At 40.6% G+C, this 25,118-nt stretch overlaps 1 protein-coding gene across 2 annotated transcripts in view; it reads left to right on the forward strand.

Annotated features, from left to right (window-relative positions):
• DAB1 (DAB adaptor protein 1) overlaps positions 1-25,118 on the forward strand; it is a 1,277,266-nt gene that overhangs the window by 822,518 nt on the left and 429,630 nt on the right. Inside the window, exon 1 of one of the 2 annotated variants that reach the window (XM_017877259.1) lies at positions 16,688-16,885. The exons of the other annotated variant lie outside the window; for it this stretch is intronic. The gene's annotated coding sequence lies outside the window, so the exon portion shown is untranslated. Of the gene's footprint in view, positions 1-16,687; positions 16,886-25,118 lie in introns of those variants that run through there. 2 annotated transcript variants of the gene reach the window in all.

Below are 25,118 nucleotides of genomic sequence, written 5' to 3' on the forward strand. Positions count from 1 at the left end.
TTTCACTTATAAGTGGGAGCTAAACAATGTCTATTTTTTTGGACTACTAGAGGAAGAAGGGTAGGAGGGAAGTGTGGGTTAATAATCCACTTATTGGGTCCTACGCTCACTCTCTGGATGACAGGATCTCTACCCCAAACCTCAGCGTCATGCTATTCACCCATGTAACAAGTCTGCACATGTAATTCCTGTATCTAAAATAAAATATCAAATTATAAAAAAAACCTGTAATTTCAAATAGTATACTCAATTATTATTCATGTTTTATTCTATATTTATTAACATACAATAATACAGCTAACTGGAACACATACAGAAGAGACTCCAGACTTCTAATTACCCTGTAGATATTCCCTGGAGAACAGCAGTGTCTAACAGAACCTCTGACCATGTCTTATACCCTAAGTATAAGAAGGCAGACAAGAGCTATGAAAGGTTTTGCCTTTAGCATCCTTTGGTAACATCCCCTAAACCATAATCCTCTTTTCCATTCTTCCTTTCTCCCTCCTTCCCTCCCTCCTTCCTTCCTTCTCTCCTTCCTTCCCTCTCTCCTTTCTTTCTTCCTTCCCTCTCTCCTTTCTTTCTTCCTTCCTTTCCTCTTTGCTGTGTCACCACTTACCTGTCTTTCTTCACAAGTCCTGGCTGGATTACTGTCTGGGCATTCCTGAATGTAAGAAGTTCCCATCTCTTCAAAAGGTACTCCTTATATGCCTTTGATGGATGACTGTTCAAGGTGGAATTAGGACCACACTGGCCGAATCATCCTGGACATTAGTGCAGTGGCAGATGTTGCATGCAGCTCTTTCCCTCTGCAGTTTATAAGCAGCTTAGCATCTACTCTAAGAGATTACAATCTCAATGGGGGATCCAGGCACGTGAAAATGGCTCCAACACGTGGCAGGGATCAAGATTAGAAGTAGGTACAATATGGAAAGGAATCAAAGAAGAAAGAATGGTCAGAGAAGGTTTCATGCAGCCAGGTTTTGCAGGTTTAGAAGAATTTCAAAAAATGAGAATAGGCAAGAATAAACCTGGAGGAGGAAAGAGCATGAGCAAAGGAATGGAGGCAAACAAGTAGATGTTGAAGTCAGGAAAAAAATCCATTACCTGGTATGGTTTTACAGAGGCATATAAGAGTATGTTTTTGGAAGAACATCATAAGATGAATTGGGGAAACATGGAGGCGTGAACTAATTTTGTTTTCCACTGAAGGAAACTTCTGATCCACATGAAATTCCAGTACCATGTTTGTTGAAAGGCATTAATTTCTTCCTTCACTTCTATCATCATTGTCATTGTTATCATAATCACCAGTATTAAACCTTATGCATGTGTAGCCTTTTACTGTTTCTCATTCATGACTTCATTACATCTTTAAAACCTCATCACTGAGTTGATGACATGGCTTTGGTAGAGAGTAACCAAAACTGCAACTAATGCTGGCTTAAATAGTAAAAGGGATATATTTGCTCAAATTATTGTTAAGGTAATGTTGGCTTTAGGCAATGACTTGGTGATGTGACAGGGATTTGATTTTTTTTTTTTTTTTTGGTTTCTCTGCATTGATCTCTTTGGGGTCACCTTTAGCCTAAGGCCTGTTTCCTTTAGGAGACTAAGCTGCTGCTTCCTGGACTACATGCTATTTACATTCTTCCCCCTTCAAATCTGGCAAAGAGGGCATTTTAATTTCAGTATTTCTGCAGAAGTACTGAGATTCAGTCTAGTTAGGACAATGGTAAGTTCTCTACCCACCCTTGAACCAACTACTCTGGCTAAGGAGATGGAATGTGTTGACTGACTTAGCTTGGGTCAACCCAGAACTGAGAGTGGAGTCAACCTCTGAGAAATCACATACTTCCCCAAATGGGAATTGAGATTTTTCAGGAAGGAGGAAATGAGGTAGAGATGGGTAGGACGAATGCTAAAGTAAGAAGCAACTGAAGAGTATGCTATGCAAAAATATAGGTACTTTTATTTCCCTTTCACAGCTGAGGAAATGGAGGTTCATAGTACTCTTAGTTCCACAAAGATGGATATAGTTCCCTAAGATCATATATGTCATGTGAAAAAAATGAACTAAATGTATTATCATGGGACTCCAGAAGATAAAGGGATGTTACTATCCCTTTGGATAGACAGGACAGACAGGTGTCATGGGCTATGACCCTGAGCACATTACTTAATTCTCCTCCTCCTCTTCCTCCTCCTCCTCTTCCTTCTTTATTTTGCTGGAAAATGGAGATAATAGTGGCACCTACTTCATGGTGTTATTGAGAGGAATAAATCAGACATTTGCAAATATGAGTGACCAGATGCCTTTCTGTTCATTATTGTTTTAGCCCCCACAGCACCCAAGGAAGATGAAGTTCCTGAGGTTCAGTATGGTTATTGGCCATAGGAAAAAACCAAACCGCTATCTTGTGAGTCCAAGCCTTACCCACCCTATTTTCACTGTACCATACACTTAATGAGATCCCTAGCTCTCCGTGTGAATGCCTTGAGTTTAACAAGATTCACACTGAGGGAACTACACATGCAAATTATGATTAGCATGAAAACAGGTAATTATTATTTTTTTTTACATTTGCATCATCTCAGATGATCTTTGTGTTAGACATTCTTTAGCAAAGAATGACGGACTGAACTAAAGGACTTGTGCCTCATTCAGACGGTCATTAATTCTAAATAAGAAATTCATTTCCTGTCACTCATGTTGCTTAAACAATGCAAAGCAGAGAGTGGCTGCAGAGCAATCTGTAAGGGCTGGGACAGAAGCTGGAAACCACCTAGCCCAACCTTATAATTTACAGATGAGGGAAATGAGGGCCAGAACAAGGAAGGTCACACAATTAATTTAGTGGCAGAGGCAGAGTGGGGACTGGAGCCCATTTTCTTTACTTCTATGCCAGAGTCTTGCCATTAAACCATGAACGTGATCATCTGACTCCTGTTTGGTTAGAAACTCCTTGATTGTTAAAACATACTGGGGCATGGATAGAGAGACATTTAATGTGACAAAGTTTCCAAAATGAAAATATATTAAGAATCCTTCACAAATTCCCTTGTGCTATATTAATTTTATCATGATTATTTTTACAGCGCACTTGTGGGGGCTGGAGGGAATGGGTATCTGTATGTATTGGATAGTCTCATTGGAGTTCTGCCCATGTAAAGGTATGAACTAAAAACATTTTACATTAAAACAGAGCAAATTGCTTATGGTAACAATTGCATAATGAAGGAACACAATGAAGAATTACAGTTCAAATTACTTATCAGGTCTCTTCCATTTTCTAAGTTTTTAAAGTAGAAAATTGCACAGTATAATTACAGTAAGTTAATTTGCATTCATATTACAATTCAATGAGCAATTACATTCTTTTTTATTTTAAAAATATTTTATAAAGTGTGATTTGCATCACTGTGTTTCAAGGGAAGAGTGGTGACTTTTCCCTTGTGAGATTTTTATGTGAATTCAATCATGTAGCCTATACCTTCCAGGAGAGAGTTGTGACCTCTTCATTGTCTTTTGGGACAAAAGGGAAGAGAACCATTTGAAATTTGACTCTGGCTTCACAGTTTGTGGACAAGAACTCTTCGAGGAATCACAGAATATCAAGGTTTGGGAGAAGTTAAAAGTCTTACTTACCCTTTCCCCCTTCATTTTCACCATCTGAAGCTTGCATTTCTCTATCAAATTCCTGTCAAGCCATTATCCACCATCTTTTTATTAACTCCTGTGTCAGGAAGTTCTTTACCTTCTGATGGCATCCACTTCATCACTGGACAATGCCTCCATTTTGTGGAGGGTGCATCCATCTTGGTGTTACCATTCTCGTATTAACGGAATTTAAAGGGTACTTGTTAGACATTCATTGCTTTGGCAGTGCCCTGCCCAACACAGAACATCCTGTTTATATTGTGGGTATAACGTTTGATTCAGAACTTGCACTATTAGCGCAAGTGTCTGGGGCGAGCCATTGTAGACCAGTACTCACGAGGGTTGTAGGGGCTGGTCAGCTGCCCCACTTTCTCTGTGCCTGCTCTTTTGAAAAAATTTAAAATTAAGGCAAAATAGACATATTGAAATGTGTAGCTCTTAAGGGTAGTTTGATATGGAGCTGAAAAAATGTCTCTTGTCCTCATAATGTGGTGGTGCAATGCATACTCGCGTGTCTGTGGTGATTCTGGTGTAAACAAACTTACTGAGCTAGCTGTCTGTCGTAGAAAAGTCTAGCACAGCTGGGTGCGGTGGCTCACGCCTGTAATCCCAACACTTTGGGAGGCTGAGTCGATTGGATCACCTGAGATCAGGAGTTCGAGACCAGCCTGACTAATATGGTGAAACCCCATTTCTACTAAAACCACATAAATTAGCCAGCTTTGGTGGTGGGTGCCTGTAGTCCTAGCTACTCGGAAGGCTGAGACAGAAGAATTGCTTGAACCTGGAAGGCGGAAGTTGCAGTAAGCTGAGATCGCACCACTGCACTCCAGCCTGGGCAACAGAGCAAGACTATCTCAAAAAAAAAAAAAAAAAAAAAAAAGTTGTCTAGCACATAGGCGTATGTATAGTACATAATACTTAATGCTGATAATAAATGACCATGTTTCTGGCCTATATATGTATTATACTCTGATCATTATTTTAAAGTGTACTCTTTTTACTTATATAAAAAAGTTACCTTTAAAACAGCCTTAGGCAGGCCCTTCAAGAGGCATTCCTGAAAAAGGCATTGTTATCATAAGAGATAACAACTCATGCATGTTACTGCCCCTGAAGACCTTCCACTGGGGCAAGATGTGGAGCTGGAAGACAGTGATACGGATGCTCCTGGGCCCTGTGTAGGCCTAGGCTCGTGTGGGTGTTTGTGTCTTTGTTTTTAATAAACAAGTTTAAAATTAAAAAAAAATTAAAAAATTAAAATAGAAAAAACTTATAGATTAAGAAGATAAGGAAAATGTTTATACAGCTTTACAACGTGTTTATGTTTTAAGCTAAGTGTTATTACAGGATCTAAAAGTTAAAAAAATTCAAAAGTTTATGAAGTAAAAAAGTTATTACAGTAAGCCAAATTAATGTATTATTTAAGAAGTCAAATTTTGGCTGGGCACGGTGGCTCATGCCTGTAATCCCAACACCTTGGGAGGCTGAGGCAGTCAGAACACCTGAAGTCAGGAGTTCCAGACCAGCCTGTCCGATGTGGCAAAACCCCATCTCTACTAAAAATACAAAAATTAACTGGGCGTGGTGGCAAGTGCCTGTAGTCCCAGCTACTCGGGAGGCTGAGACAGGAGAATTGCTTGAACCTGGGAGGCAGAGGCTGCAGTGAGCCAAGATCACCCCACTATACTCCAGCCTGAGTGACAGAGCAAGACTCTGTCTCAAAAAAAAAAAAAAAAAAGAAAAGAAAAGTAAAGAAAAAAAAGAGTCAAGCTTAAAAAATAAATTCAACGTAGCCTGCATGTAAAATGTTTATAAGGTCTACAGTAGTGCACAGTAATGTCATAGGCCTTCCCCTTCACTCACCACTCACTCACTGACTCATCCAAGTGATTTCCAGTCCTTAAAGCTCCATTCATAGTAAGTGCTCTATATAGGTAGAGCATATTTTATCTTTTATATTGTATTTTTACTGTACATTTTGTATGTTTAGATTCATAAATACGTACCATTGTGTTATAATTGCCTATAGTATTCAATACAGTAACATGCTATACAGGTTTGTAGCCTAGAATCAATAAGCTATACCATATAGCCTAGCTGTGTAGTAGGCTATACCATCTGGGTTTGTGTATTTATACTCTGTGACGTTCGCACAATGATAAAACTGCCTAATGATGCATTTCTCAGAGCATATCCCTGTCGTTAAACAGTACTATGCTGTATTTGCCTATATAACCAACACTACATTAAAGATATGTTTATTCCATTATCCCAGAAATTTCCTTCTACCCCTTTCCAGGTAACCTGTCTCCACTGAGGCAACTAGTATTCCAACTTTCACTTGTAGATTTATTTTGCCTGTTCTTGATCCTCATGTAGATGGAATCACAATAATACGCTCTTTGGGGTCTGACTTGTCTTCTTTCACTCAAAATGTTTTGGAGATGTGTCCATATTGCTGCATATGTCAGTAGTGTATTTTATTTCTTGCTTAATAATATTCTACTATATGAATATTGTATAATTTTTGTATCCACTGTGCTGTGTGTAGACATTTGGATTGTTTCTAGTTTTGACCTATTATGAATAAAGCTGATATACATTTTCTAGTATATGTGTGTATATATGTTTTATTTCTCTTGGGTAAATACCTAAAAGTAGAATACCTACAAGTACTCCTGAGTAGGTGGATGCTTAACTTTATAAGAAAGTGCCAGCTAATTTTCCAAAGGGTGATAACATTTTACAGTTGTACTAGCATTCTATAAAAAGCTCCACATCCTCATCAATTATTTAATGTTTCAAATGCTTAAATTTTAGCCATCTTAGTGAGTGTGAAGTGGTGTCTTATTACAGTTTTCTTTGCATATTCCTCTGGATCAGTGATATTGAGCATCTTTTCACGTACCTACTTATAGTTTTTATTTGCTTGTTTGTTTGTTTTTGGTGAACTGTCAAAGTCTTCTGTTCATTCTAATTAGATTGTCTTTTCACTATTAATTGGAATAATTTCTTTATTTTTTTGGATTCAAGTCCTTTGTCAGATGTATGTATTGTGAATATTTTCCCCAAGTTTGTGGTTTACCACTAAGTTTCTTAATGTTTTCTTTGATCATCAAATGTTCTAAATTGTGATAAAGTCCAATTTATTATTTTCTCATGTTCAGTGATTTTTGTCTCCTCTCTAAGAAACCTGTGCATACCTCCAAATCGTGAAGACACTTTCCAAGGTTCTCTTCTAGAACTTTTACCATTTTAGCTTTTATATTTTATTCTATAAACATGTGAGGAAGAACTTGAGGCTGATTTTTTTCCCATATGTTTATGCAGTTTTTTCAGTACCATATTTTAAAGACTTTCCTCAATGAACTGCATTGTCACCTTTGGAAGAAAAATCAAGTGCATTGATCTATTTCTGTATTCTCTATTTTGTCTCATTTGCCAATTTATCTGTCTTTAATGCCAATACCATAAGGTCTTGATTACTATAGCTTTCTAGTAAGTATTGAAATCAGGTGGGATAAACTTTCTTTTTTTAATTAATTAATTAATTTATTTATTTTGAGACGGAGTCTTGCTCTGTCGCCCAGGCTGGAGTGCAGTGGCTGGATCTCAGCTCACTGCAAACTCCGCCTCCCGGGTTTACGCCATTCTCCTGCCTCAGCCTCCCGAGCAGCTGGGACTATAGGCGCCCGCCACCTCACCCGGCTAGTTTTTTGTATTTTTTTAGTAGAGACGGGGTTTCACCATGTTAGCCAGGATGGTCTTGATCTCCTGACCTCGTGATCTGCCCGCCTCGGCCTCCCAAAGTGCTGGGATTACAGGCTTGAGCCACCGCGCCTGGCCGGGATAAACTTTCTAACTTTGTTCTTCTTTCCCAGGATTGTTTTGGCTATTCGAAGTCCCTTTGCATTCTCATGAATATTTTTAATTTACTTGTCAGTTTTTTCAAAAAGTGTGCTAGGAATTTTATTGGGATTGTGCTGAATGTATACTTCAGTTTGGGGAGAAGTGACATCTAATCAATAATAAGTGTTTCAAACCATGAACATTGTATGTCTTCCCATTTATTTGGATCTTCTTTCATTGTTTCCATCAAAGTTTTGTAAATTTTGGTGCAGAAAGCATGCACAACTTTTGTTCAATGTATTTCTATGTTATTATAAACTATAACTGTTCATTTTTCAACTATCTGATCAGCTGTGTAATTTTGGTAAATAATTTAACTTCTCTGAGTTTATTTCTACTTGTAAAATGAAAGTTCATGTTTTTCTTAGAACAAAGGCAAGTATAAATATAAATACCTTTCTAGAGTGCTTTACATATTAAATTAAATTATATATAGGAAGTGCACAATATCTGGTATATTAGACAGAAATTTTGGCTGAAAGTGAAAAAGAAATCCAATAACTTGAATTACCTTAAATAATAGAGGGGACATATTGGCTCATATAACAGAAAAATCTGGGGAACAATGGAAGTTGGCTTCTGGCATGGCTAAACCAAAATTCTTCAACAATGTCCTCATAAATGTCAATTTCCCCACCTCTTAGTTCTCTTCTTGTTACCTTAATTTTCAGAAGACTTTTTTCATGGAATGGGTTTCTGTAGCTATAGGCTTAACAACTTTCCAATTTCCAGCCTAGTAACAAAGACAAAGCATTTTTTTTTTTCCCCAGTTGCTCCATCTTTTGATACACAGTTTACCCATCTAACCATCTCTAAATTCTGGTCAAGAAATGTGTTGCTCTGAGTCACCTGTCCAACTCTGGAGCTGGTTCAGGTCTACCAAAATTAAATGGAAAAAAACATTACCAGGTGGAGTAATGGTTTCCTAATGAAATCTAGGTGTTGTTTTAAAAGAAGGAGGAATGGCCCCAGAGAGGCAGACAACGCATACCTGTCATACTTTTAACCTTTAACATAGAGGCTACAAAATATGTGGCAGCTATATCATATGCTATGCTGATTCTTCTCTTTTTCGATATTCTGTAAGCATTGGAAATTCAGTTTTTTTTTTTTTTTTAAGGAGTCTTGCTCTATTGCCCAGGATGGAGTACAGTGGTGCAATCTCAGTTCACTGTAACCTCCACCTCCCGGGTTCAAGCAATTCTCCTGCCTCAGCATCCTGAGTAGCTGGAATCACAGGCACACACCACCACACTCAGCTAAGTTTTGTATTTTTAGTAGTGACGGGGTTTTACCATGTTGGTCAGGCTGATCTTGAACTCCTGACCTCATGATCTGCAGACCTCGGCCTCCCAAAGTGCTGGGATTACAGGTGTGAGACACCGTGCCCGGCCCAGCCATTTTTTATAGCTTTTAGCCTACTCCTATTTTCAGGCACTAATATCACCTTAAGCTCCACTTTATGAGTGAAAAAAATTGGGGGTTTGTATTGAAACGTAAGAGTCCTTTGACAATCACTTTAGCTCTCCACTTTTGTTTCTACTGTGCATTTAGCTAAAGAGAGCAGATTGGAGGCATAAATACAATTGCCAGTGTTGCTGCTGTCCTCTACCTGCTCCTTGGAAAAAAAGAAAGGAGTGCTATTTATAGCTATTGTAAACCAGAGTCAAGTTTAGTAATGCTGCCACACAACCTTGCGCTGGAATCAGGCAAGGATGGTATCATGAAAGAAGAGATGTTCTGTTTTGATGAAGCTGCATAGAAATATTTTTTCATTGGCTTTTTGATCTCAGAAGAGAAACAGCAATTGGACATTTTACTTATGTTCAGGGCATACAAGAGAAGTATCTGAAATGTAGTTAAAACAAGGTTTGCAAAATATTTGTTTCTTGTTGTGTGTGTGTGTGTTTGTGTTTAAGTGGATCCTTTTGCTTTCACTCTAAATTTCAAAATTCTGATCATGGCAGATAAGACACTTTGTAATTTGTTCATGCATGCTTCTCTAGAGTCAACTACAGCCACTCTCAGAGGGGAATCTCTGTTTTGCCTTTTTACATTCTATCTTTTCTTTTCTTTTTCTTTTTTTTTTTTTTTTGGCCTGAAATACCTTTTCTTGCTTCACCTGGTTACCCAATTATCTTGCAGGATGACATCACTTCCTTCAGGAAGTCCTCTTCACATGCTACCTTGGGTTAAATGCCCCATTTGATGCTCCCTTAGCATCCTGTACTTGGCATTGTCACAGTGTTCATCTCAATGTAATATGATTACGTGTTTCCTTCACTTGGCTATGAGTTGTTTCAGGACAAGTTTTTGTTTGTTTGTTTGTTTGTTTTTGTTTTCTTTCTCTGCCAATGCCTAACATTGTACCTGGTATAGAGTAAGCCATCAGTAAACATATTTTTAAAATAAAGGATACACCTTTCTTATTAAAATACAGAATCTGAGTATAAACATGAACTTGAATAAAAAGGAGAGTGAGAGGATTAGAAACCTTTGAAATCGTGCACATTCTATGTTAGTATACTTTGAGCATATTATATCTCTATTAAGCTTGGTAGGAGTGTTCCGACTGAACTTTATTAAAAATTGTATTAACTTGAGGCTTTATGTACACAGAAACATTCCTAACAAGCACGACAAACTATTTAATGAATTGTGGCTGTGTAATAATTTGTGTTTGAAAAACTCCATTCCACTTACAATATCATCACAAAGGGTAACATATTTAGGAGTAAATTTAACTATCGATGTGAAAGATCTGCACATTGAAAACTGAAATGTTGATGAAAGAAATTAAAGAAGACGCAAATGAACGGAAAGCTATCCCATGCTCATGAAGTAGAATAATTAATGTTGTTAAAGTATCCATACTATCCAAAGCAATTGATAGATTCAATATAATCCCCATAAAATGCTACTTACATTTTTTCACAGAAATAGAAAAAAATCCTAAAATGTATATGGAACCACAAAAGACCTTGAATAGCTAAAGCAGTCTTAAAAGATAATTACAACCCAGAGGCATCATACTACCTGATTTCAAAGTATGATACTAGAATAGTATGATCCTGGAAGGAAAACTGACACCTAGACCAATGAAACAGAATAGAGGGCCTAGGAATAAATTCACCCATATACCATCAACTAATCTTTGATAAAGTCACCAAGCATACATAAAGGGGAAAGGATAGTCTTTTCGATAAATGGTGTTGGGAAAACTGCATGTCCACAAGCAAAAGAATGCAATTGAATCCTTATGTCATATCATATATGAAAATCAACTCAAAATGGATTAAAGGCAGATGCAACACTTGAAATAATAAAAATTCTGAAAGAAAACAGAGGAAAAGCTCCTTGGCATTGATCTTCACAATGATTCTTTGGATATGGCACCAAAAGCATAGGCAACAAAACTGAAAGTAGACAGATGGGACTACATCAAACTAAAAACTTCTTCATAGCAAAGGAAACCATCAAGAAAATGAAAAGGCAAGCTACAGAATGGGAGAAAATATTTACAAGCCATGTATCTGATAAGGGGTTAATACCCAAAGTATATAAGGAACTCATTATTACTCAATAGTAGAAAACAAACAACCTTATTTTAAAAACGGGCAAAGGACCTGAATAGACATTTTTGTTTTGTTAAAGAAGGCATATAAATGGCTAGCAGGCATGTAAAAAGTTGCTCAATATCACGAATCATCAGGGAAATGCAATGAAAACCACAATGAGATATCACCTCACACTCCTAGCACTTTGGAAGGTGAGGCAGGAGGATCGCATGAAGTCAAAAGTTCAAAATCAGCCTGAAAAACACAGCCAGACCTTGTCCTTACACAACTTCTTGAAAATTAGCCTGGCATGGTGGCACTCGCCTGTAGTCCCAAGATACTTGGGAGGCGGAAGCAGACGCGTCCCTTGAATCCAGGGCTTTGAGGCTGCAGTGAAATCATACTACCTGATTTCAAAGTATGATACTGGAATAGTATGATACTAGAATGAAAACTGACGCAGACCAATGAAACAGAATAGAGGGCCTAGGAATAAATTCCTAGTGATGGTACCACTACACTCCAGAATGGGTGACAGAGTGAGACCCTTTCTCAAAGAAACAGAACAAAACAAAAAACAAAACAAACAAAAAAAGTTCTTTTTTTTTTGTAAAAGACAAATGTAAGAAGTATTGGTGCAAATGAAGAGATAAGGGAACCTTTGTATGCTGTTGGTGGGATTGTAAATTGGTATAGCCATTACGGAACAGAGTATGAAAGTTCTTCAAAAAACTAAAAACAGAACTACCATATGTTCCAGCAATCCCACTTCTGGGTATATATCCGAAGGAATTTAAATTAGTATCTCAAGGAGATATCTGCACTACCATGTTCATTCCAGCATTATTCACAATAGCCAAGATACTGAACTGCCCTAATGACTGTCAACAGATGCATGGATAAAGAAAATGTGGTATATACGTCTACAATGAAATATTATTCAGTCTTAAAATAGAAGGAAATCCTACCATTGGTGACAACATGAATGAACCTAGGGGACATTTTGTTAAGTGAAATAAGCCAGACCTAAAAAGACAAATACTGCATGGTCTCATTTGTATGTGGAATCTAAAGCAATCAAACTCATCAAAACCAGAGAATAGAATCATGGTTGTCAAGGGCTAGAGAGTGGGGAAAATGGGGGGATTTTGGTTAAAGGGTAAAAACCTTCAGTTATATGATGAATAAGTTCTGGAGATCTAATGTATAGCATGGTGACTACTGTTAATAATTATGCACTATGTACTTGAAATTTTCTAAGATCTTAACTGTTCTTATCACATGCACAAAATTAGTAACTATGTGAAGGTATGGATATGCTAATTAGCTTAATTGTGCTAATTATTTTACAATGTATATGTATATCAAAACATCATCTTGTACATCTTAAATATACACAATATTGAGGCATTATTTGCCAATTATACCTCAATAAACTACAGAAAAAGAACAAAGTCCATAGCTTACAGCATAAAATTTTATTACACTCTAGCCAACGAGTGTTGTAGTTGAAATAATTGTAGGAATAAACAGAACTAAATAAAATATAATACACAAAATGGGCTTCTTTGCATTCCTTTCTTTGGAGGAGTAGTAATAGCTAGTAGGACTTATGATTTCTGACATTTGATTTTGATTTCCATCATAGGTCAACCAGCACTTACATAGGCTGTTTCTTTGAGTATCTTGAAAATCATGTGCATAGTTATAAATTATGTAAAGTTCAATAAAACTCTGTTTTGCCCATGTGCAGGCTGCTCATGCCTGTGTCTTTTATTTGGTTGACTCCAACATCCTCAAAGGTAGAACATGTTTCTGATTTATCACCATTATTCCCAATGTCTACCACAGTGCCTGACATACAGAATGGACTCCATAAATGCCTGTCAAATTAAAATGAACTATTTTAGAACTATTCTGGGAAGAGAATCAATGTTTATGGGGTGACTGATTTATTCAGTGCCAGGCACTTCCAATATATTATCTCATTTAAGACTCACTGTGATCTCAAGAAGCAAGTATGATCCACCACCATTGTAGGGCTGAGAATTTTGACGTTCAGAGAAGTAACTTGTTAAAGATGAACGAAGCTCATTAAATTCCAAACTCCATACTTTATCCAGTATAATAAGAGTGCCTTCCCCAATGGCCTGTTGTGAAGGTTAAATGAGTTAATATATGGAAAGTATCAGAACTATGTCTGAAACATAATAAACAATATATACATCTTTGCTATTCTTATTTTACTGTTTCTCGGGGTAGATGATAAAGAAATGTTCACTGAGATTTTTTTCTTATGCCATTCTTAATACAAATGACATTGTTATTTTTAAAAAGAACAAAAGAAAAAAAACCCTTAATTCTTAGGTGACTTGTTTCATGACGTGTTTAGTACAACAACTTAAAATGTTCCTTTAAGATTTGGTTTAGTTTAACTTGAAAGATCATTGGTGGGTAGTTTGTGTGCAGTTAGCATCTACATGTTATGCCTGGATTTGAGAAAAGCTTTGCTTGTTACCCCTGTTGAATTTCAGGGAAATTTGCCCAGTTTCCACGGTGGACTTGATTCAACACTGAGCAGAGAGAGAGTCTTGTATTTCCATTACTTGGCCAATTCAGTGTCATGAATTCCCTTCAAAGTCTCTAATCATCATGTCAATAGAAACCCAAACAAAGTGAAAGGTGGGTGAAGACAGGTTTTAGAAGTAGGGCCTTAAGATGCATGTAGATGGTCTTCATGTTCTAAGGCTATCCTCAAAGCATTGAGAAACTTTAATGTTTTTGGTAGTCAATGAGAATTTAGACCTGTGTGTCCATCATAACAGTTTTCTACCCTCCCTCCCCGTTTCGACCATGTCTTCTCAGATTTGTCCCTCTTTTTTTCTCAGTAGAGTTTAGACTCTTGAGATGTGTCTTCATAGATGAAGAAACTGAAGTTAATCTTAATTGAGTTGCCTGGTAAGCCTGAACTTCCTACATAGTATAGAACCATATCTGGCGTCAACTGTCCTCAGTTTCTAGAACTTTGGAAAACTTGGAGAGACTTGGGCTAGTTTCCCTGCTCCCCACCCTTAGATTTTCTGGTCACACCCGGAGGTAGATAGAAACCGAGCAGTATCAGGGATAGGACCTCCCTCCCACCTTTTTGGGAGTTTCATCTGATCATCTCTTCTTGCAAGACTGCATTCTGCTATGACCTCACAAATTTTTCTTGTCTCTATGTAAATTGCTGTCTTTTCAGGTGGTGCGTGACAGCCTCCGTGTGCTCAGGCCTCCATTTGTGCGGAAGCTATTATTATGGAGTAAGTTTAATGGGTCGTGAATTTTGTGGAGAAAGGGAGGGTCTCTTGATGACTCTGTATGTACCAGCCCTGGACCTACTGGCTCCACAAGGAGTGCATTAGGCTAAATAGTTTTAGCTCATTGACTCTGGAGGTAACAACCCTAAAAGCTACATTAAATTTCCGTGGGTGAGTGTCTGAAGCTAAGAGGAAAAAAAAAACCCAAAACAGAAAAGCACAGATCCATCGCATTAGCTTTGTTATTACACAACTGGAAAACAGAAGTGTAGCCCCCAAAAGAGTAAGGGTAAACTTTTTAAGGAAGGGTTGCTTGCCTCTTGCTTTCCTTTTCTGCACCTGGGTCCATTAGGGTGGTTTGTGTGCAGTGCGAATCTACACATTATCAACTTGATTTGATTCACCAGGCTCCTCTCTCCTCCTGCATTCAGGCCTCTGGAGACAGGTATGCCACACAACAGGGATTTCCTGGAGTTGAATCCAGTCTCAGGGTGGAAGAATGTTCAGAATGACCCAATCTTTTCTGCGACTTGGTGTTTCTAGGATCTTTGTAAGCTAGGACCCTAAGCAAGGAGCAACTGTGTACTCGCTGGAGCCGCCTCCCGCACAGCTTCGGATCCGGAGTTAACCGCGGTCTGCATACTCTCAGGGGCACGGGTCTTTTCCTAGGACTGAAACGTGACACATACTAGCCTTCTCCCTCCCAAGTTGCCCAACTTTGCCTGGGAAGCCGCCGTCAAAACAGGAGCCGCCGAGCCTGCGCTGGCGGCTGGGAGCGAGCGCCCCCTCCTGCCAAGGGGCGTGGGGGCAACATGCCCTCACAGAGACTCCCCTCGTGGTTTCGCCCATATTGGCACTCCGTATATTTGGGTATGCGTATGTTTTCGAGGCTTGGATAAAAGGGTAGACCCTAGAAAAAAATGAGAGGGGCCAGGCGGAGCTGCGGCCAGTGGTGGTGATGGGGGAGAAAACACCACTGGATACTTTGTGACAACCCCCTCCCTTACCCTCTTCACGCTGGAGAGGCTGGGGCGGGGACCCCTCGCTCTCGGCTTGTCTCTCCCGCTTCCACGCCGGGATGGAGAGAGAGCGCAGGGGCTCCAGAGGCGCGACTGCAAGCCGCGGCGCCCCCGCTCGCTCGCTCGCTCGTTCTTCCACCTCCTCGTCGCCACCGCGGCTCGGCTAAGCTCTCGGAGCGCGCTTAGGCTGCGCAGAGAGCACCCCGGAGGGAGCTGGAGCCGCGAGGCCGGGGCGAGGAGCGCACTACCAGGCGGCGGCGGCGGCCGGGGAGCTAGTAGGTGAGCCGCGCCGCTGGGCGCCGGGCGGGTGCGGGGGGCCGGCGGGGCGGGGGCCGCGGGAGGAGGCGGGCGCGCGGGTGGCGGTCTCTCCCTACTCTGACGGCGGGGGCCCGTGGCTCCGGAGGATGGACCAGCTCGGCGCTCGCCCGGGCTTCCGGGCTGCAGAGCGCGCCTGAGTGCCGCCGCCCGCCGGGCAGGGTAGCCGCTTCTGGCGGCGCTGCGGCAGCGAGAGGATGCTCTGGGCTAGGCGAGGTGAGGCGCGGCCGGGGGCGCGCGCAACCCTTGGAGTTCAGCGCGTCAGGGCCGCGACGACACGGCGCCGGGGAGCCAGGAGGCTTCGCTGGGGCCCGGGGCCGAGGAGGGGTCCTGGACGCGCCATCAGCAGTTGGCTAGGGTGGCTGCCAGGATGGCGACTGCAAGCAGGTTTTTCGCCTTCTCCCTCCACTTGCTGGAAGGAAAGGGCGACTTCTCTTCTCTCTCCTGCCCCCCAGCCCCCGCCCTGTCTCCCTACTTCTGACCACGCGGCGATCTGTCTCCAGACTTGTCCACCCTTGACACCGTCTCTTCCAAGACCCCCTGCGCCCTCTTCCTCCTGCGATCCTGGCTCGTCCGTCCTCGAGGCTCTGCCTTCTCCCGCTTGTCCTTGTGCTCCCGAAACTCCCGACCTGCCTCTCGAGTGGCCAGGACCTTCCACGCGCCGAACCCCGTTCTCACTTCCCTACTCATCGGTAGCTACGTTCGCTCGACCTTCGAAAAAACGGCTCTGATCCAGTAATCCCAGCCTTTCGCGGGCACCGTGAGGAAATCTGGATCCCGCGTTCCTCGGACCCCGCCTTTTCGTATCTTCTGTGGGACTCTGTTCTTGCCGCTCGACCCCCTACCATCCACTCCCCAGCACCCCTGCCCCCATGCCCAGTTAGTCCCCTCCACAGCCCGCCTCTCTTCCTTCTCTCTGGCCAGCGCTCTGACTGGATGCAAGAGAGCTCAAGCGTTTTTTTTTTTTTTTTTTTTTTTTTTCCCTACCAGGGAAACTTTAAATCTCTGTGGTTCGGCTCATAAGGCAGGCACACAAGAGGGTGTCAACCGCCGAGAGAACCCAGAGGCAGGGAGTCCGAGATGGGGGGAGGTCGTGTCGCGGCGTCTGAAAGGGGCCACTGGGTGAGTGTACAAAGTAAATTTCAAAACCAGGGTGACTGCTGCAGTCAGGACTCTGCCTCCGCTGGCTGCGTCCCGGGGAGTATTATTGTGACCCCTGGTGGGAGGGCGCATCTTTTCTCTGCACTTTTAAGGCGCTTTTCTTTTCTCTGTTTTTGTTTTTTGGTGGTGCTGGTGGGCCTGATGGGGGCCAGTGGGCACAAGGGAACGCTGCCTGGAGAGGCGAACGCCACTTGGCTGCTCCCAGACCTGCCAGACTGTGTACGTTTCACCCCGTGTGAACTACCCCCAACCCCCCACTGCATCGCACAAGTCCTCATTGTTGGGGGTCTGCTGGGGCACTTCCGCTTAGGCTGGGAGAGTCTGAAGGAATGGCGTGGGGGTGGGGAGGCCGGGGGCGCTTGGCGACCGCTTGGCTCTCGGCGGCGGGCGGAGTGGAGAGCGCCGCGGCGCGGGCATCTGTGCGCTCCGGTGTGTGTGTGTCGCGAGGCTGGGGTGCGCGCCCGCGTGGGTCGGTGTCTGCGTGTGCGTTTGGATGTCGGCACACGCCTGTGTTTAACTCCGTTAGAAAGAGGGGCGAGTGTAGAGCTTGCGGTAGCGAGAGCGCCTTTCTCCGCCTGGGAGCTGGACTGGGGCGAGCCCGCCTGCGAGCTGGATGCTCCAGTGCAGCTCCTAGCCAGGCAACAGGGACCGGGGCGAGAATCCGCGCCGTCGTTTCCACCTCCTTCCTGCTCCCCTCCTGCTGGCCAGTTAAATACACTTTCACAGTGTTGATAGTTTTGAATAAAGGCCATGTGGGGATTCCACTACACTTTACAACACTTAACGTTTTCAAGTAATCATATAAATTAAAGGTGGCTTACGTTCAGAACCTCCTAATTATCCAGTTCACATTGGTACATTTATGTGCCAATTATAGGTCTTTGAGAAATCCATAACATTATAAACCATCCCCACCCCTTGAATTAGCACCCATTGTTTTTGTGATCTCCGTGATGAGTGATTCTGGATGGCACCGGAACTGCGCAGGCACGAAGATAGATGGGGGTTCGGAGATGTCAGAAGGAGTAGGGCCCCCCGCCACCCCCCAACTCTTTCACTCCCTATCCTGACAAAGCCTGGTGACAATTCTGGGAACCGAAAGTGATCAAAGATTTTCTTGATTTCCTATTGAGAAGGGCGACCTAATCAAAGCTGTATAAAAGTCAACTTCTAAGCAATCAGAAATTGTCTGCTGATGTGCTTGATTGAAACCCCAGCATTCAAATGGAGTATTGAAGAACTCGCAGAAAGCTCTTTTGAAGCGCTATTGTTCTTTGCCATCCACAGAGGCTCTCTTAAAGGTTTAGGAAGTTCAAAATGCAGTGGTTTGAAAGGACTGACTTTGTAACTATTTGGCAACGTTGGGAGGATCCGCAGGGATGAGAAAAGAGGCCGAGGTGGGAAGTGCAAATATGTTGTGACCATCTTCTTGGGAACGGTGCTGCTATCAAGTAGGAATTCAGTTCTACCCATCGAGTTGGCAATTAAATCTCTTCTAAAGCAGATTTAGAAGATGATTTTAGTAGTTTTATTTTTTAGTGGTTTGCTTAAGGTCTGAATAGGCATATCTGAAACGTTTAATCATGTTCATTGTAGTCAACGATAAAATCTGAATAAAAATTTCTTATTGTTGATGAAGCTCATCTCACAAGCTGTTTCACAGTATGTTTCATTTGCAAGACACACCATTGTGTGAGGCTGCCGGGAAGAGATTGTATCATGTATTGTTCATTTTCTCCTCCCAACCCAGAGAGGAATATTCTTCTTCATTCCCCTTTGCCCTCCAAAGTAATTTTTCTTAAATGGGTGAGTGTTTGGCTTGGTACCTGATAGTACCCATCTAAAAAATTGCATTTGGTAGATTTAGGATGCTTGGAGCCACCCTGCAGGCAGATGAAGAATCTAATGGAGGCAGCATTTCATTTTGATAATTCACTCAAGTCAAACATTTTGTTTTTGCTGGGATTTAATCCTTCTCTCAAACTAATAAAGCAAACAAAGCAAGAAAATCACAGTTTATGTCTTTTAGATGGCACTTTAAAAATAGTATAAATTGAAGGGTATTGTCAGGAACTTTAAATGGCATTTAGGACTTACTGAGACAAAGAATACTCAGTGGTTGAGTTAGGCAGTTGAGGATGAATCGCTTAACCTCTCACAACCTTGCTTTCATCATCTGCAAAACGGACCATATTACCTACCTTGTGGGTCTTGGAGCAGTTTTATGGGGAAAATCATATGATTGGGTGCTTTGGCACATAGCAGGATTTCAAGAGAATGATAACTCTTAGTAATAGACAGCATGGAATTCTGTTCAAGAAGGTGGATGGCATTTGGAATGGGAAGACCAGGATTGAATCCAGCTACTTCTGACTTTGTAATGTTTGGCAAGTCACCTTTCATGTTAATAAAAAAGAATAATTAACTTTTATGGAGTGCTACTAAGAGTCAGGAATGCTTCTAAGCACTTTACACATACTAACTTATTTAATCTTTAGATAACCCTAGGATGTGGATACTTGTATTCTCATTTGCATTAGCTAGATAAGGAAACTGGGGCACAGGAAGATTTGGTAACTGGCCTGAGATTACATAGCAAATAAGGGATGGAACTAGGATTTAAACCCAGCCATTCTTGTTCCAGGGTCTGTCCTAACCACTGTTATGCTGCCTCTGAGTGAGGAAGTGATCCCAGCTAGCTCCCAGGGTGTAAAATTTAATGGAGAATAATGAAATAGTAAGACTTCTATAGGAGCAAGCTGCGTATTTCCCCATTTTTAGATGCTAGCCACACAAAATGGGTGTTACCTTATTATCAACAGGGAATGGGACAATGATAGGCATTTTGAACACTTGTGACTCTGTGGCAGTTTCTATCAGACATTGGTTAGTACTGGTTCACATCTGGTTACTCTGTGAAAATGTTTATTAATTAGGTAACAATAGTAAATAATTGTTTAGGCAATTAGTAATGCAGAAACAGCGTTACTGCTTTTCTCAGTTACTAGCTGTGGTCAGCAGAGATTCTCAAACTAAAAGGTGGTATAGCAGGTGGTAAGGAGTCTGGACTTGGTTGCTGGCCTCCCTGGCTTCAGATCTCAGCTCCACCAGCTCTGCAAGCTGTGTGGCCTTGGCCAGCTAATCTACCTTCTCTGTGCTTTAGTTTTCTTTATAATGAAATAACAGTACTTACCTCATAAAATTATGAAGATTACAGGAAGTAACACAAAGTGCTTAGAATAATACCTAGCATGAACAGTTACTTAGCTATTAGTGTTATCTTTCTTTCTTTTCTTTTTTTTGTTGCCCAGGCTGGAATGCAATGGCATAATCTCGGCTCACTGCAACCTCCACCTCCCAGGTTCAAGTGATTCTCCTGCCTCAGCCTCCCGAGTAGCTGGGATTACAGGCATGCACCACCACGCCCGGCTCATTTTGTATTTTTAGTAGAGACAGGGTTTCTCCATGTTGGTCAGGCTGGTCTCGAACTCCTGACCTCAGGTGATCCGCCTGCCTCGGCCTCCCAAAGTGCTAGGATTACAGGCATGATCCACCACACCTGGCCTAGTGTTATCTTTCAAATGATATAAAAACTCATCCCATAGATAATGAAAAAGTTTTCTATCATTGATATTCTGAGAGTTATGCATCCCAATAGTATCTGGTCTATCTTTAGGAAGAGATACATTTTAGGATTTTAGGCACAGTTTTTTTTTTTTTTTTTTTTTTTAATTGGAAATATTTCCTTACACATTTTGGCTGTTTGTGAAGAGGAGTTGTGGAAGTACACATCATGTTAAAATTTCCATGCCATTTTACTTTTCCACAGTTATTCTGAGGAAAGTAAAATGACTTTGAATTCTAGAGGTGAGTTTGTCAACTCTCCTAATTTACAGATTGAAAGAATATTAGACTTGCAGAGATACGTAACTTTACAGCTGAGAGGCACCTTCGCAACTCGGGGTTCTTGGACTCCTTGTCCAGTGCTCCTTTCACTAGACCAGATTGTCTCCTATACCAGGATAGAGACGTGGCTTGAAAATATAAATAAAACTTGGCAGAGAAGGTGTTGTCAGGCTAAGAGCATGAGCCAGCTAGACATTCTGTACTGAAAAAAGCATGTCAGTAGGAAAAGAAAACCCCTCCTCTGGTATGTACATTTATATCCATGAAAACTCGCACTGAACTGAATCTGTGAAATGCATATCAGGATATGAACTCGTGTAAAAAGATGAAAACAACTCATTAATCAAATTAATCATCTGGATATTTCCCTTTGATTGGAGAGCAAATGTTCAGGTTTCTTTTCTTTGACCTGTTCTTTTATTTTCTTCCGTTTAGTCTTCAGATGGGGAAGGTTTTGGTTCAGGAATTATAAAACTCCTCTGGCATCTATTTTATGAAATATGTAGCATATTCTATTGGAAAGAAATTGCCAGCTTGCTTTTATTATTATTATTTTATTTTATTTGAAGCTGACATATAACCAATCTACAATGCCACTGGGGGAGTCTCATAAACAGAAAGGAAAATAGAAATAAAATTCTGCTGAATAGAAGAGATGACAGCTAAAATGATGAAAATTTTGTGGTGGTGAAGGCGGGCTGTTTAACTTACGGTATAAAAATAAGGGGATGGGCCCTCTCAAATGGTTGTAGGTAGTTTAGCATGAATTCAAATCGGCCATCTTGACCACCTGCAGTGAGTCTTGCAAATTACCAACCCCATGTCTCTGCTCCGAGCTTCATATTGATTTACGATTTTCTTTGTTGGTCAGTCATCAACATATCTCTTGAATGAACTCATGATCTGTTTATTTGGTATCCATCAGTTCAGACATCTCTTTCTTTGCTCTTTCTTTGTCTCTGTCTTTCCTCGTTTCTATCTTAGTCTTTGTCACATTCAGTCTTTATGTCTCTTTGTTTTTATTCTTATTAGTGTTGCAATTGAAAATAATAGAAAAGCTGTGAATATGCATTGAGAGCATCTGGGAAATTGAGGAACAAAATTCTGGTCATGCACATAAACATCACTTCTATGTCCATTCAACAAATGTTTACTGAGCACCTACTTTGTGCTTGGCTCTGGCTCTGTGCTAGGCATTGTGAAGAGTACCAAGATGCAATTGTGCAGGTTCCCATCTAGGGACCTGGTTTTATGCATAAATAACTGTTACAGCAGGAGATGTGCTATGGAAAATACCTATACAGCTATGGAACCTTCTGGAGGTGGTAATTTACTTTACCTGGAGAAAGGAAAGCTTGGGGATGGCTTCATTTCACCTAGATCTTGAAGGTTGACCAGGAGTTTCTCAAGGCTTACAGGCGGTTCAGACTGATAGGACTTCATGGACAAAGTCAGGCGAGCATGAAGGATGGTTATTGGCTTAGGGATGGGCATACTTGGGTAGAGTGGTAATGTAGAACATGCATCAAAATGGGTTTTTTAATAGAGCATTTTCCAAACTGTGTCCCAGGAAACACTAATGTCCCCTAATATCATTATGAATATTTCAAAAGGAAGAGGGCTCGGAGGGAAAAATAAGTTCCATGTCAAACATTTTTGGAGAGTATTGAATTACATATCCTATTCTTAGTAAGATGTGGTATTTACTGATATGTTAAAGGTTCAGAGATTTTCTGCACTAAAGTCATTTAACTCATGAAGAATTTTAAAAATTCATTTGCCATAGAGCCTTTGCTTTCGAGTAGCATCTCTCAGTGTCTTATGAAATAGATTGGGAAAAATGTAGAGAATCACTTAAGCTTTTAAGAGTAGTTTTCATTCTATCATGAAAATAATGGTGTGATTTGAAATGTAGGACGTAATATTTAACCCATTTTTGCCTAGTGTTCCTTTATTGGAATGCTAAGCTTGTGGGCATTATTTATATCCTACTGCTCAAAGTCATCGCCAAAGTCTGATTTTTCACAAAAAAACAATTTGCAACCTGTGACATAAATGAGTTAAGACACACAAAAAGTATAAATAACAATATAATAAAAAGTTTTGGCCAGGCCCGGTGGCTCACTCCTGTAATCTCAGCACTTTGGGAGGCCGAGGTGGATGGATCATGAAGTCAGGAGATCGAGACCATCCTGGCTAAGACGGTGAAACCCCGTCTCTACTAAAAATACCAAAAAAAATTAGCTGGGCGTGGTGGCGGGCGTCTGTAGTCTCCGCTACTAGGGAGGCTGAGTCAGGAAAATGGCGTGGACCCAGGAGGTGGAGCTACTCCACCCTGGGTGACTGAGCAAGACTTCGTCTCAAAAAAAAAAAAAAAGTTTTGTATCTACCACTCAGTTAATGAAATAAAGCCAGACAAACACAGTTGAAACCTCCTAGTAAACTTTCTCTGATCATATGTCCCCTTCTCTTGGCAGACATAGTCACTCTCCTAAATTTGATAATTCTTTTGAATATATTTTTCCAGAACAAACCTAAATAATTCCATTGAATTCTCATTCACTTTCTGGCTCATCACTATATCTATAATAAAAAGAAATGGTATTTTGTCCAATAATTTTCCTGAAATAAAGGACATTTATAAACTGTCTAGCTAGTCACTACATAGATAATAAGAAAGAAATAGTATTTGGCTAATAATTATACTGGAATAAAGGACATTTATGAACTACTTAGGGGAAGGAAATGTAGCTTCCCTTTTTAACTCTGGTGTCTGGAATGTAGTAGATGCTCAATAAGTTTCTGCTCAATTGAATTGAATTAAATGTGTTCAGTCTCCTGTGGTTCATTAAGTTAATTTGGGCAAAAAGATTAGGGTAAATTAATTGTTTTCCATAGACAATATTGAAATTCTTTGTGATCAGTGGACTTGAAAATCATTTTTTATTGCAGTTCTTTATTTTGTAATCTAGATTTGGGAGCGAATTATAATAATTATCTGTTGAAAGTCATTTCTGTGTTTTATTGACATCTCTTAAAATCATTAACAATAACTACTTATCCAAATCTGTCCTATTAAAACAGTTGATTCACTAGAACTATCTACCTTCATTATAGGAAAAATTATAAATGTAACTGCTTTCATCCAAAGAGGAAATTTTAAAATTACAATGCTGTGTAACTACTTACTACCCTGACATGAAATGCATTGAAAGTTTATGAGGTTCCATTCCTTGGGCGTCCCCAAGAAATAACTTACTATCAGTAACAGAGTGTTATTATTAGATACTATCATGCCAACAGAAGCATCTCTTTTGATATATGCAAGGGACATCTTCTTGAAAAAGTTTGCCTTAAACATAAGTCATATGTGAGTGAAATTTTCTTTTCTTATTGTCTCAGACTATATTCATATATTATGGTATATATGTGAACATGTAGAGTGAATGGCAGAATATTGGTGGAGAATGCATGGTAGAATGAGTGAGAGGAGAAAGGAAATGGAAGACTCACAGGCTCACAGTGGGAGGCTTTTGGTACAAAATCGTGGCTGTGTGAGAGACAGTAGATTACCTTCTCTTGTGGGGTGAGAAGTTGATCTACCCCAGGGTTTTCTATCCTTGTTTTCACTGATATATGTTTCTCCTGGCAGTTTTTGGAGTAGCAGTTAAATCCTAGCAGTTAGCAGAACAAGAGTGAACTTTGTAGTATGAATGATCATAAACACAGAAAAACACTGCACAGAGGGTAAGGAAGAGATGCTGTACAATCCTATTCCCTGGTGATGGTGTAGCAGTGCCTATAATGATGGCATGTGGTGGTGCTTGTCTTGAATTGCAGGCCATGTTATTCTGAGCAGTATTATATGTCTTAATGACATATATAATGTCTTACGAAAGTTCTAGGTATAAGCCACATCCGTTCGAATATACTCAGGTTAAACCAGTAGTGCTAGTAATCTAATTGTGGACAGTCAAAGATGGGCCAACCATATGCTGAATCTGAGCTATGGCATGTATTGTCAGAATATAGTTCCAATAAATGCAAAAAGGTTATTTATGCCTTGGGAAGCTGAATAGATTTATAGGCCACATAGAAGTTGGATTTTTGCCAACCTTCTGCTATCTAACTTCTTAATTTTAATATAGTTGAATTTATCAATCTTTTATGGTTAGCACTTTCTATGTCTTGTTTCGGAAAGCATTTTTTTTCCCACCCTGATGTCATGCAGATATTCTCCTTTGTTATCTTCTAAAAGCTTTATTGTTTTGTTTGCCTTTCAAATTTA

This window comes from Rhinopithecus bieti, unplaced genomic scaffold, assembly GCF_001698545.2.
Source record: "Rhinopithecus bieti isolate Rb0 unplaced genomic scaffold, ASM169854v2 scaffold_6380, whole genome shotgun sequence".
Lineage (NCBI taxonomy): Eukaryota > Metazoa > Chordata > Mammalia > Primates > Cercopithecidae > Rhinopithecus > Rhinopithecus bieti.